Here is a 10829-nt window from a genome sequence, read left to right as displayed (position 1 = left end):
GCCATGTTCTGTCTTCAGTGCCGCAGATCATTAGTGCAGCGCCGGCCGCATCACATGATGCTGACCCCGCGCGCATATGTCAGGACTCAGGAGCGGGGCTGTGGCTGAATTACACAGCCGCAGCCCCGCTCTCATAGTCATGTGTACTATACTGAGCTGTGCGGCTGCAACGTGCATCCCTAATATCCGACAATATCCGGCATATAAGACGACCCCACACTTTTGACATTTTTTTAAGGGTGTAGAAAGTCGTCTTGTACGCCGATATATACGGTATTTGTTATTCTGCTATTCTGGCATATAAAACTAGCTATCTTCTTCTAAAACGTTTCATTTTTTGGCTGGAGAACAGCTGTACAGCAAGTCTAACTAAAGGGATAGGGCTCATTTAGCTAGGTCTTCATTGCAGACAGCGTAGAAGGGGAAGGTTTCTGTTGACATACCGTATTTTTCGGACTATAAGACGCACCTGACCATAGGACGCACCCAGGTTTTAGACAACAGAGAATAGTAAAAAAATTATTTGTTAAAAAATAATTAATTCTGTTTCACCACATTCTGAGAGGCAAAATTTTTTTTATATGTTTTTCATCGATTGAGCGGTGTGAGGGCTTACTTTTTGCGTGACGAGCTGTAGTTTTATTGGCACCATTTCTTGGTACATACGATTTTTTTGATCACTTTTTTTTTATTTCATATTTTAAGAACTAAGGTGACCAAAAAACTAATTTGATGTTTTACATTTTTAAACTCACCGTGCGAGTTAAATAATGGTATATTGTAATAGATCAGACTTTTACAGACACAGCAATACCAAATTATTTTATTTTTTACATTGTGCTTGGGGAAAAATTGGAAAAGGTTTTTCTTTAACTTTTAATATTTCTTTTTACACTCCTGAAAATGTATCTAACATTTATTTTTTTTACACATTTTATTAGTTTCCCTAGGGGACTTGAACCGCGACCACTTGGCTACATGTGGATTTACTGAAACAGCGTAATCCACAGGATAGGGGCTACATGTGAGATCGCTGGGGGTCCCACCCCCTGGGATCCCAAGCAATAAGGAGAACAGGGGAGCGAAAGTCACCCAGAGCGCTACATGAGAAGCCCGGACTTCCAGATTCTGTGTCCGGCTTATCTGTTCCGAAGCTCCATAGAGATCAATGGAGAGCCGCTCGCGAATGCGCAGAAGAATCCCATTGATCTCTATGAAGCTGCCGGACACACAACGCGGAAGTCACATCTTCTAATGCAGCACTCTTGGTAACTTTCGGTCCCCGTTCTCCTTATCGATCACACATGTATCCCCTATCCTGTAGATAGGGGATGCATGTGTTTTATGGCACAAGCCCTTTAAACTGCCAGAAACAGTGAAATTCCTGTTCCTGGCCGTTATTGCAGCGTGTCAGAAGCTGACACCTGCAGTGTATGGAGCGGGCTCAGTGCGTGAGCCCGCTCCATACATCACCCCCCTCCAGCTCCATGATGTGCCGGCACGTCATGGGTCGGGAAGGGTTTAAGGAATGAAGTGGTCATGGCGCCCGGCGATGCCGGGTCCCTTGACTGCGGACTATAAGACGCAGGGACTTTTCAGCAAGATTTATTCTTGCTAAAAACTGTGTCTTAGGCCTCATGCACACGACCGTAGCCATGTGCACAACCGTGATTTTCAGGTCGGCTGGCCCTGGGCCATGCACGGACCGTGAAAACCACGGTCGTGTGCATGGCCCCATAGGAATGAATGGGGCCGCAATTCTCCCGTGGATTTACGGGGGAATTGCGGCCGCAAAAGCACGTTCGTGTGCATGAGGCCTTATAGTCCGAAAAATACGGTAAGTTAAATACAAGATATAGATAGAGCAGTCTAACCCCCCCCCCCCCCCCCCAGACACACACATCTTTTGATGGTCATATAGTAATCAGAAAAGATCTAGGGTGGTCATCTTATTAGCTGTATGCTTATGGGTTTGTAAGACAGCAGGCTCACTGTATACAATAGGGGTGTGTGTGTGTATATACATATATATATATTGTAATGACGGGGGTAGGGAAACGGACAAGTGAGCCCTAATCTACCCGCCACTCTGTCCCTGCCTACTTGCAACGACCCGCCCTAGGCGACGGGGTACAACTGGGCGGTGGTCCCTACGCTCAGTAAGTGCACGAGACAAACAGACAAGGGAACACAAAGCAAAGGGAAAGGGGCAGTTGCCCACGGCAACACCGTGAGCAACAAGAGTGGTGAACGAGCCGAGTCAAACCAGGAGTGCACGAGGTACCAAACGCAGAGCAGGAGAGTAGTCAGTAAGCCAGGGTCAGTATGGAGCAGGATCAAATAGTTAGAAGCTGTAGCTGGGCCAGGAAACCACACGAGAAGAATCACAAGCAAAGGAGGAACAGGAAAGGCAGGTATAAATATACAGAGGGCGGGAGCTAGCTCCGTCTGGCCAGGCTGCGATAGGCTCTCCCACTCCTAAGCCTGCCATCCTGAGTGGTGGAAGATGGAGTCAGTCTCAGAGACATAGACTCAGGTGCAGACTGATTACCTATGGGAGTATACACAGAAGTTGTGCCTGGCAGATCCTTTACATATATACTGTTCCGCCATAACGTTAAAACCACCTACCTAATATTGTATAGGTCCCCTTTGTGCCGCCAAAACAGCTCTGACCCATCACGGCATGGACAAGACTTCTGAAGGTGTCCTGTAGTATCTGGCACGAAGATGTTAGCAGCAGATCCTTTAAGTCCTGTAACTTGTGAGGAGGGACCTCCATGCATGAGACTTGTTTTTGCAGCACATCCCACAGATGCTCAAACGGATTAATATGGGAGCAATTTGGAGGCAAAGTCAATGCTGTGAGCTCTTTGTCATGTTCCACAAACCATTTATAAAAAATGTTTGCAGTGCGGGAGGGCACATTATCCTGCTGAAAGAGGTCACTGCCATTAGGGAATAGTGCTACCATGAAAGGGTGTGCTTGGTAGGAAACAATGTTTAGGTAGGTGGTAACATCCACATAAATGCCAGGACACAAGGTTTCTTAGCAAAACATTAAGCAAATAATAAAACTGCCACCACCGGCTTGCATTTTTCCCATAGAGCATCTTGGTACCATCTTTTCCCCAGGCAAGCGACGCACACAGCCAGACTCAAAATGTAAAAGAAAATGTGATCCATCAGACCAGGCCACCTTCTAACATTGCTCCTTGGTCCAGTTCTGACTCACACGAGTCAATTGTAGGGGCTTTCGGCATTGGACAGAGGTCAGCATGGGCACTCTGACAGGTCTAAGGCTAGGCAGCCCCAAACGCAGCTGTTCTGGCACTTTTCTTTCATATCCAGCATTAACTTACTCAGGAACATGTGCTACACTATTTCTTTTGTGGGATCGAACCAGACGAGCCAGTATTCGCTACCCACACTGGCGTAGCTATAGGGGCCGCAGCGGTCGCAATTGCGACCGGGCCCCGAAGCCAGGGGGGCCCACGGCTCCCCGCACCACATCAATAAAAAGTTACTATAGTAACTCGGGCCGCGGGCCCCTGTTACTATAGTAACATACTTTACTTACCTTCCTGGTTCCGGATCGCAGCGGAGGTCCTGACGTCAAGCGCTGTGCGCAGCGCATGACGTCACAGCGCTATGCGCCGCACACAGCATTGAGACGACAGAACTCCCGCGGCCGAAGAGGAATGTAAGGTTAGCCCTGACTGGCGGGGTCCGACTCCCGGGACCCGCCAATCAGCTGTTTTGAAGGGGCCGCAGCAGTCGTACGAGAGCTGCTCCCCTTCATTCCTGTCACTTCATTCCGGTCACACTGTGAAACCGTGTCGGCGATTCACAGTGTGGGCGAGTAGTGAAATGAAGGGAAAGCAGCTCTCGTACGAGTGCTGCGGCCCCTTCAAAACAGCTGATTTGCGGGTCCCGAGAGACACATCAGCTATTGATGGCCTATCCTGAGGATAGGCCATCAATGTTTAGGGACTGCACAACCCCTAAGCCTACGATGTAGCAGGCTTAGAGGGCCCATGAGACAGGATCACAGATTGTGTGATCCTGTCTGCAGGGCCCTGTATCTAAGCCAATCACATGGTAGGCTTAGATACATGGCCCATGCGTGATCCTGTCTGCTGGGCCCTGTATCTAAGCCAATCACATGGTAGGCTTAGATACATGGCCCATGCGTGATCCTGTCTGCTGGGCCCTGTATCTAAGCCAATCACATGGTAGGCTTAGATACATGGCCCATGTGTGATCCTGTCTGCTGGGCCCTGTATATAAGCTTACCACACTGTAGGTTTAGATACAGGGCCCCAGCACACAGTAATCTTATACTGTATAAGATTACTGTCTGCTGGACCCTGTATCTAAGCCTACGTTGTGGTAGGCTTAGATACAGGGTCCCACAGACAGTTTCACACATGGGCCCTGTATCTAAGCCTAACACACGTGTTACTAATAATTTTTTGTGTGTTTTCTTACAGGTTCGGTCGTTGGACTACGTCTGATTCCAGGACTACTTCGATGACAGCTTTTTTTTTATTATCAATAAAATGGTTAATGAGGGTTGTGTGTTTTTTTTTTAATTTCAATCAAATATTTTTTCTATGTCTTTGTGTTTTTTTTTTAAACTATATTACTACCGCCTTAGTAATGGCCGCCGGCTGAGTGACAGTATCCATTGCTAAGGCGGGGCTTAGTGTTAGCCGGTACAGAGGCTAACACTAACCCCCATTATTACCCCGGTACCCACCGCCACCAGGGGTGCTGGGAGGAGCCGGGTACGATCCAGTACCTGACCATCTGTAGGGATGGTCGGGCACTGGGGTGGCCACAGGCTGGTATTATCAGGAGGGGAAAGGCCAAAAACAGTGGCCCTTCCTACCCTGGTGATGCTAGGCTGCTGCTGCTTTATTGTATCTGGCTGGTTATGAAAAATGGAGGGGACCCCACGTCATTTAAAAAAAAATAATAATAATTGGAAAGAACGATGTGGGGTCCCCCCCAATTTTCATAACCAGCCAGATACAACACAGCAGCAGCAGGCAGCATTACAAGGGTGGGAAGGGACACTGTTTTTGGCCTTCCCCAGCCTAATACTACCAGCCTGCGGCCACCCCGGTGCCTGCCCGTCACTACAGATGGACGGGTACTGGTTCGTACCCGGCTCTTCCCAGTACTCCTGGTGGCGGTGGGTACCGGGGTAATAATGGGGGTTAGTGTAGCCTCTGCACCGGCTAACATTAAGCCTCGCCTTAGTAATGGAGGTTGTCAATCAGCCAGCGGCCATTACTAAGGCGGTGATAATAAAGTTTAAAAAGATACAAGCACATAGAAAAAATATTTTATTGAAATAAAAAAACAACCCTCATTAACCATTTTATTGAGAATAAAAAAAACGCCGTCATTGAAGTCCTCGTATCCGAAGTCCAACAACCGAACCTGTAAAAAAACACAAACACACAAAAATAATCAGTTACACATAAAGAAGCAAAATTATTATTCTTACCTATCCTGGGTCCAGCGCTGGAGACGCAATGTCATCGAGCTGGGCCCTGTATCTAATCCAATCATGTGTGATACTGTCTGCTGGGCCCTGTATCTAATCGTATCTTGTGTGATACTGTCTGCTGGGCCCTATATCTAATCCGATCATGTGTGATACTGTCTGCTTAGCCACTGTTTCTAATCCTATCATGTGTGATACTGTCTGCTGGGCCCTATATCTAATCCAATCATGTGTGATACTGTCTGCTGAGCCACTGTATCTAATCCTATCATGTGTGATACTGTCTGCTGAGCCACTGTATCTAATCCTATCATGTGTGATACTGTCTGCTGGGCCACTGTATCTAATCCTATCATGTGTGATACTGTCTGCTCAGCCACTGTATCTAATCCTATCATGTGTGATACTGTCTGCTGGGCCACTGTATCTAATCCTATCATGTGTGGTACTGTCTGCTGAGCCACTGTATCTAATCCTATCATGTGTGGTACTGTCTGCTGAGCCATTGTATCTAATCCTATCATGTGTGATACTGTCTGCTGGGCCACTATATCTAATCCTATCATGTGTGATACTGCCTTCTGAGCCACTGTATCTAATCCTATCATGTGTGATACTGTCTGCTGAGCCACTGTATCTAATCCTATCCATAGTTTATAGGGTCGTAGTGCTATAGATATGCTATGCTGTCTCCTATACACACATTTTTTTGGGGGCGGACACATATGTATTGGGGATATTTCCCTGACATTTTAAGCCCTAAGGGTATGTTCACACAGCAGCGTCTGTTACGGCTGAAATTACGGTGCTGTTTTCAGGAGAAAACAGCACCGTAATTTCAGCCGTAATGGCATGTGCAGGCGTCTTTTCGCTGCATCCATTACGGACGTAATTGGAGCTGTTTTTCTATGGAGTCCATGGAAAACGGCTCCATTTACGTCTGAAGAAGTGACAGGCACTTCTTTGACGCGGGCGTCTTTTTTACGCGGCGCCTTTTGACAGCGGCGCGTAAAAAAAAATGACCGTCGGCACAGAGCATCGTAAGACCCATTCAAATGAATGGGCAGATGTTTGCCAACGCTTTTGAGCCACATTTTCGGACGTAATTCAATGCTAAAACGGCCGAATTACGTCCGTAAATAGGGTGTGTGAACCCAGCCTTAGTGACGCCCCCGGCTGCTAGTGCTGCATTGTTGGGTCACTTAGGAGACCCAGCGATGCAGCTGAAAGCTGCGGACCGTCGGCCATGAGGAGTTTGCGGGGGGGGGGCCAGTAAGAACTTTTGCATCGGGGCCCATGAGCCTTTAGCTACGCCCCTGGCTACCCACGCACATCAATGAGCCTTGGGCGCCCATGCCCCAGTTGCTGGTTCACTGGTTGTCCGTTTGGTAGGTACTAACCACTGCATACTGGAAACACCCCACAAGACCTGCCATTTGGAGATGCTCTGCCAAAGTTACATTCATAGTAGCATAGTAACACTTACAGGTCTATAGTTTCCAGGCTCGCTTTTTGACCCCTTTATAAATATTGGCACCACATTTCCTATGCATCAGTCCTGTGGAACAGACCCTGTCATGATAGAATCCTTAAATATTACAAATAAGGGTCTGTCTATCATGGTACTTAATTCCTGCAGAACTCTGGGGTGTATATCACCTGGACCGGGTGATTTTTCTATTTCAGTGGTTTTAAAGGGAAGGTGTCATGACATTTTTTTTTTATATATAATATTGCTTTTAGTATGATATTAAAATAAATTTTATTTATTTGTGTTCTTGTGTTCTACTTTTTACTTTTTTCTTACTTTTACTTCTCTACGGGGCTGCCATTTTTTTTTCATCTCTGTATGTGTCGATTAACGACACATACAGAGATGGCATACGGCACATACAACCCCATAGAGAATGCGAACGGGAGCCGTTCCATTCACTGCAGCGTACGCCGTCTGTGTGGGAACGGCGCATGCGCCGCTCCCACACAGACCAAAAGGAAGGTCTTTGGCAGAGCGAAATCCGGCACCATTTTCATGTGGAACGGAAGCCGTGGCCGGACAGTAAGATGATGACTTCCGGCCGCGGCTTCCGGCCATATGTTCAAGGAAGCGAAGGCGCAAGACAAAGGAGCGGAGGCGGCAGCGGCGGCAGGAACAGGTAAGTTATGTTCGTGAATGTGATGTGTGTTTTACGTTCGTGTATGTTTGTGTTATACTGTCTGCTGAGCACTTTATCTAATCCTCCTACACTGTGCAGTCGCTCAGAAAATGGCGGCACACAGTGTAGGAGGTTTGACGATTCCAACCCCCTCCTTCTCCTGGCACTAGCCAGAATAAGGGAGGGGGGATTGTGTGAGGACACTAGAGAGTGTGACTACCCCAAATTTGCAGCATAAAGCAATGAGGTTGCTTTACCACATTGACCATGCTGCAATTTTGGGAAGTGCTCCCTCTAGTGCCCAGCACATGGAAATGTTATAAATTAGAATCTAATTTATGATATTTCCTGACTTGTGAAAAAATTAAAAAAAATTAATGTGTAATCACTTAAATAATAATTGTTTAACTAAAAAAAAAAAATTCTAGCGACACATTCCCTTTAAAGAGGCTCTGTCACCAGATTTTGCAGCCCCTATCTGCTATTGCAGCAGATCGGCGCTGCAATGTAGATTACAGTAACGTTTTTATTTTTAAAAAACGAGCATTTTTGGCCAAGTTACGACCATTTTTGTAGTTATGCAAATGAGGCTTGCAAAAGTCCAAGTGGGTGTGTTTAAAAGTAAAAGTCCAAGTGGGCGTGTATTATGTGCGTACATAGGGGCGTTTTTAATACTTTTACTAGCTGGGCGCTCTGACGAGAAGTATCATCCACTTCTCTTCAGAACACCCAGCTTCTGGCAGTGCAGATCTGTGACGTCACTCACAGGTCCTGCATCGTGTCGGCCACATCGGCACCAGAGGCTTCAGTTGATTCTGCAGCAGCATCGGCGTTAGCAGGTAAGTCGATGTAGCTACTTACCTGCAAACGCCGATGCTGCTGCAGAATCATCTGTAGCCTCTGGTGCCGATGTGTCCTCGCTCGTCTGACACGATGCAGGACCTGTGAGTGACGACACAGCGTGATCTCTCGAGAACACGGCTGTGTCTGCACTGCCAGAAGCTGGGCATTCTGAAGAGAAGTGGATGATACTTCTCATCAGAACGGCCAGCTAGTAAAAGTATTAAAACGCCCCGATGTACGCACATAATACACGCCCACTTGGACTTTTACTTTAAACACGCCCACTTGGACTTTTGCAAGCCTCATTTGCATAACTACAAAAATGGTCATAACTTGGCCAAAAATGCTCGTTTTTTTTAAATAAAAACGTTACTGTAATCTACATTGCAGCGCCTATCTGCTGCAATAGCAGATAGGGGCTGCAAAATCTGGTGACAGAGCCTCTTTAAGGTGGCGCTGCACTTCTTGCTGGGTTAAGCAGGCGACATTTAATTTATTTTATCCCTAATATTGTCGCCTGACATTGGATTTTCCTGTGTAAATACAGTGGATAAAAAGGCGTTTAATAGACTGAACTTTTCCTCATTCTCCTTCACCATTATAACCAGATTATTTCTGAGAGGGACAACACTTTCAGTCTTTAGTTTCTTATTATGTATCTATTTGAAAGATGTTTTGGTGTTATTTTTACTTTCTTTGGCAACAAGTCTCTCTGTTTCAATCGTTGCTGCCTTTATTTGTCTTTTACACAACTTATTTTTTTAAATAATTATTTAATGCCACGTCACTACCGTCTTGCTTTAGTAGTTTAAATACTTTCAGTTTATCATTTATTGCCCCCCCCCCCACCTTAATGTTTTATTTAACCACATTGCTTTCCTCCTGTTTCTAACTCGTTTATTGCCATAAGGCATATTATCCGTCACAGGATCTATTTAGCAGGCTTTTAAAAATGTCCCATTATTATTGTTTTTCTATACTAGTGGAATACTTTTTGTATTTTTTGGGTTTAGGCATATATTTATTTCTTTTTTTGCAGATATAAATATGTCTTGATCGTTTACTTTATGCTTTAGATACATATTGGTATATCATTTTAAAAATATCCCATTTAGTTTGTGTATTTTTAGTTTGTGTCTTTTGGTCATCATAATTTGTGCCTTTTCAAAGTCGCTCAGATCTTTACACTTGCCCATTTTTCTTGCTACCAACCAATCAGATTCAAGACCTGACTGTTCACTTGCAGCCCTATATATCCCACTCATTGACAGGTGCCATTGCAACGAGATAATCATCATTATTTACTTCACCTGTCAGTGGTTTTAATGTTATGGCAGATCGGTATATACAGTATATATGTTGTAGGAGTGCAGCTACTTGGAGGCAGAATTTGGTCGCAGAGTGTGATAATCACAAGGTATTTTTCTAGATAATGTGTCCTTTCTTTTCATTCAGTATGTGACAAAACCTGGAAAAAGGTATGTGTTGCTGGAGTGTAAGAGAAGAGAAAAGTTCCACTCTGTCTACAGAACAGTCCAGGGTTTCGGCTGCCTTATGAGTCTCATTCGCTGCCAGCTGTGATGGCTCTTTTAAGAAAGGTACAGTATGATCTATTCTCACCGGGCTCCAGGTCTGGGGAAGACAGGCATTGCCAGCCTGTGGGAGTCAAGATTTCTAATAAGAACAAGTGTTTGTTGTAAGGTGCTGGGCAGAAGGCCTTTCATCCTGATAGCTAGGGAAGATATATGTTTAGTTAGAGGCTGGACGGCCTAGTGTTAATTTTGTACTGTGTTGTAAAACTGCTTTGCCGAGTGAAGATAATAAAGCTGCTTGTGGCCAGTTTTCAACCTAATCCACAGTGTTGGAGTAAGAATCTTCTAGTGTGCCAACCATCTTATCACGGAGATGGCGATCCTGTGAGCTAACCTGCCCCCAAGTTGTCTAAATATATACTGGGTATACCGTATATACTGTGTGTATATATATATATATATATATATATATATATATATATATATACACTACCGTTCAAAAGCTTAGGGTCACTTAGAAATGTCCTTATTTTTGCAAGAAAAGCACAGTTTTTTTCAATGAAGATAACATGAAATTAATCAAAAATACACTCTATACATTGTTAATGTGCTAAATGACTATTCTAGCTGCAAACGTCTGGTTTTTAATGCAATATCTACATAGGTGTATAGAGGCCCATTTCCACCAACCATCACTCCAGTGTTCTAATGGTACATTGTGTTTGCTACCTGTGTTAGAAGGCTAATGGATGATTAGAAAACACTTGAAAACTCTTGTGCAAT

Source organism: Rhinoderma darwinii, chromosome 5, assembly GCF_050947455.1.
Source record: "Rhinoderma darwinii isolate aRhiDar2 chromosome 5, aRhiDar2.hap1, whole genome shotgun sequence".
Taxonomy (NCBI): domain Eukaryota; kingdom Metazoa; phylum Chordata; class Amphibia; order Anura; family Rhinodermatidae; genus Rhinoderma; species Rhinoderma darwinii.
Note: the sequence above shows the minus strand (reverse complement) of the source record.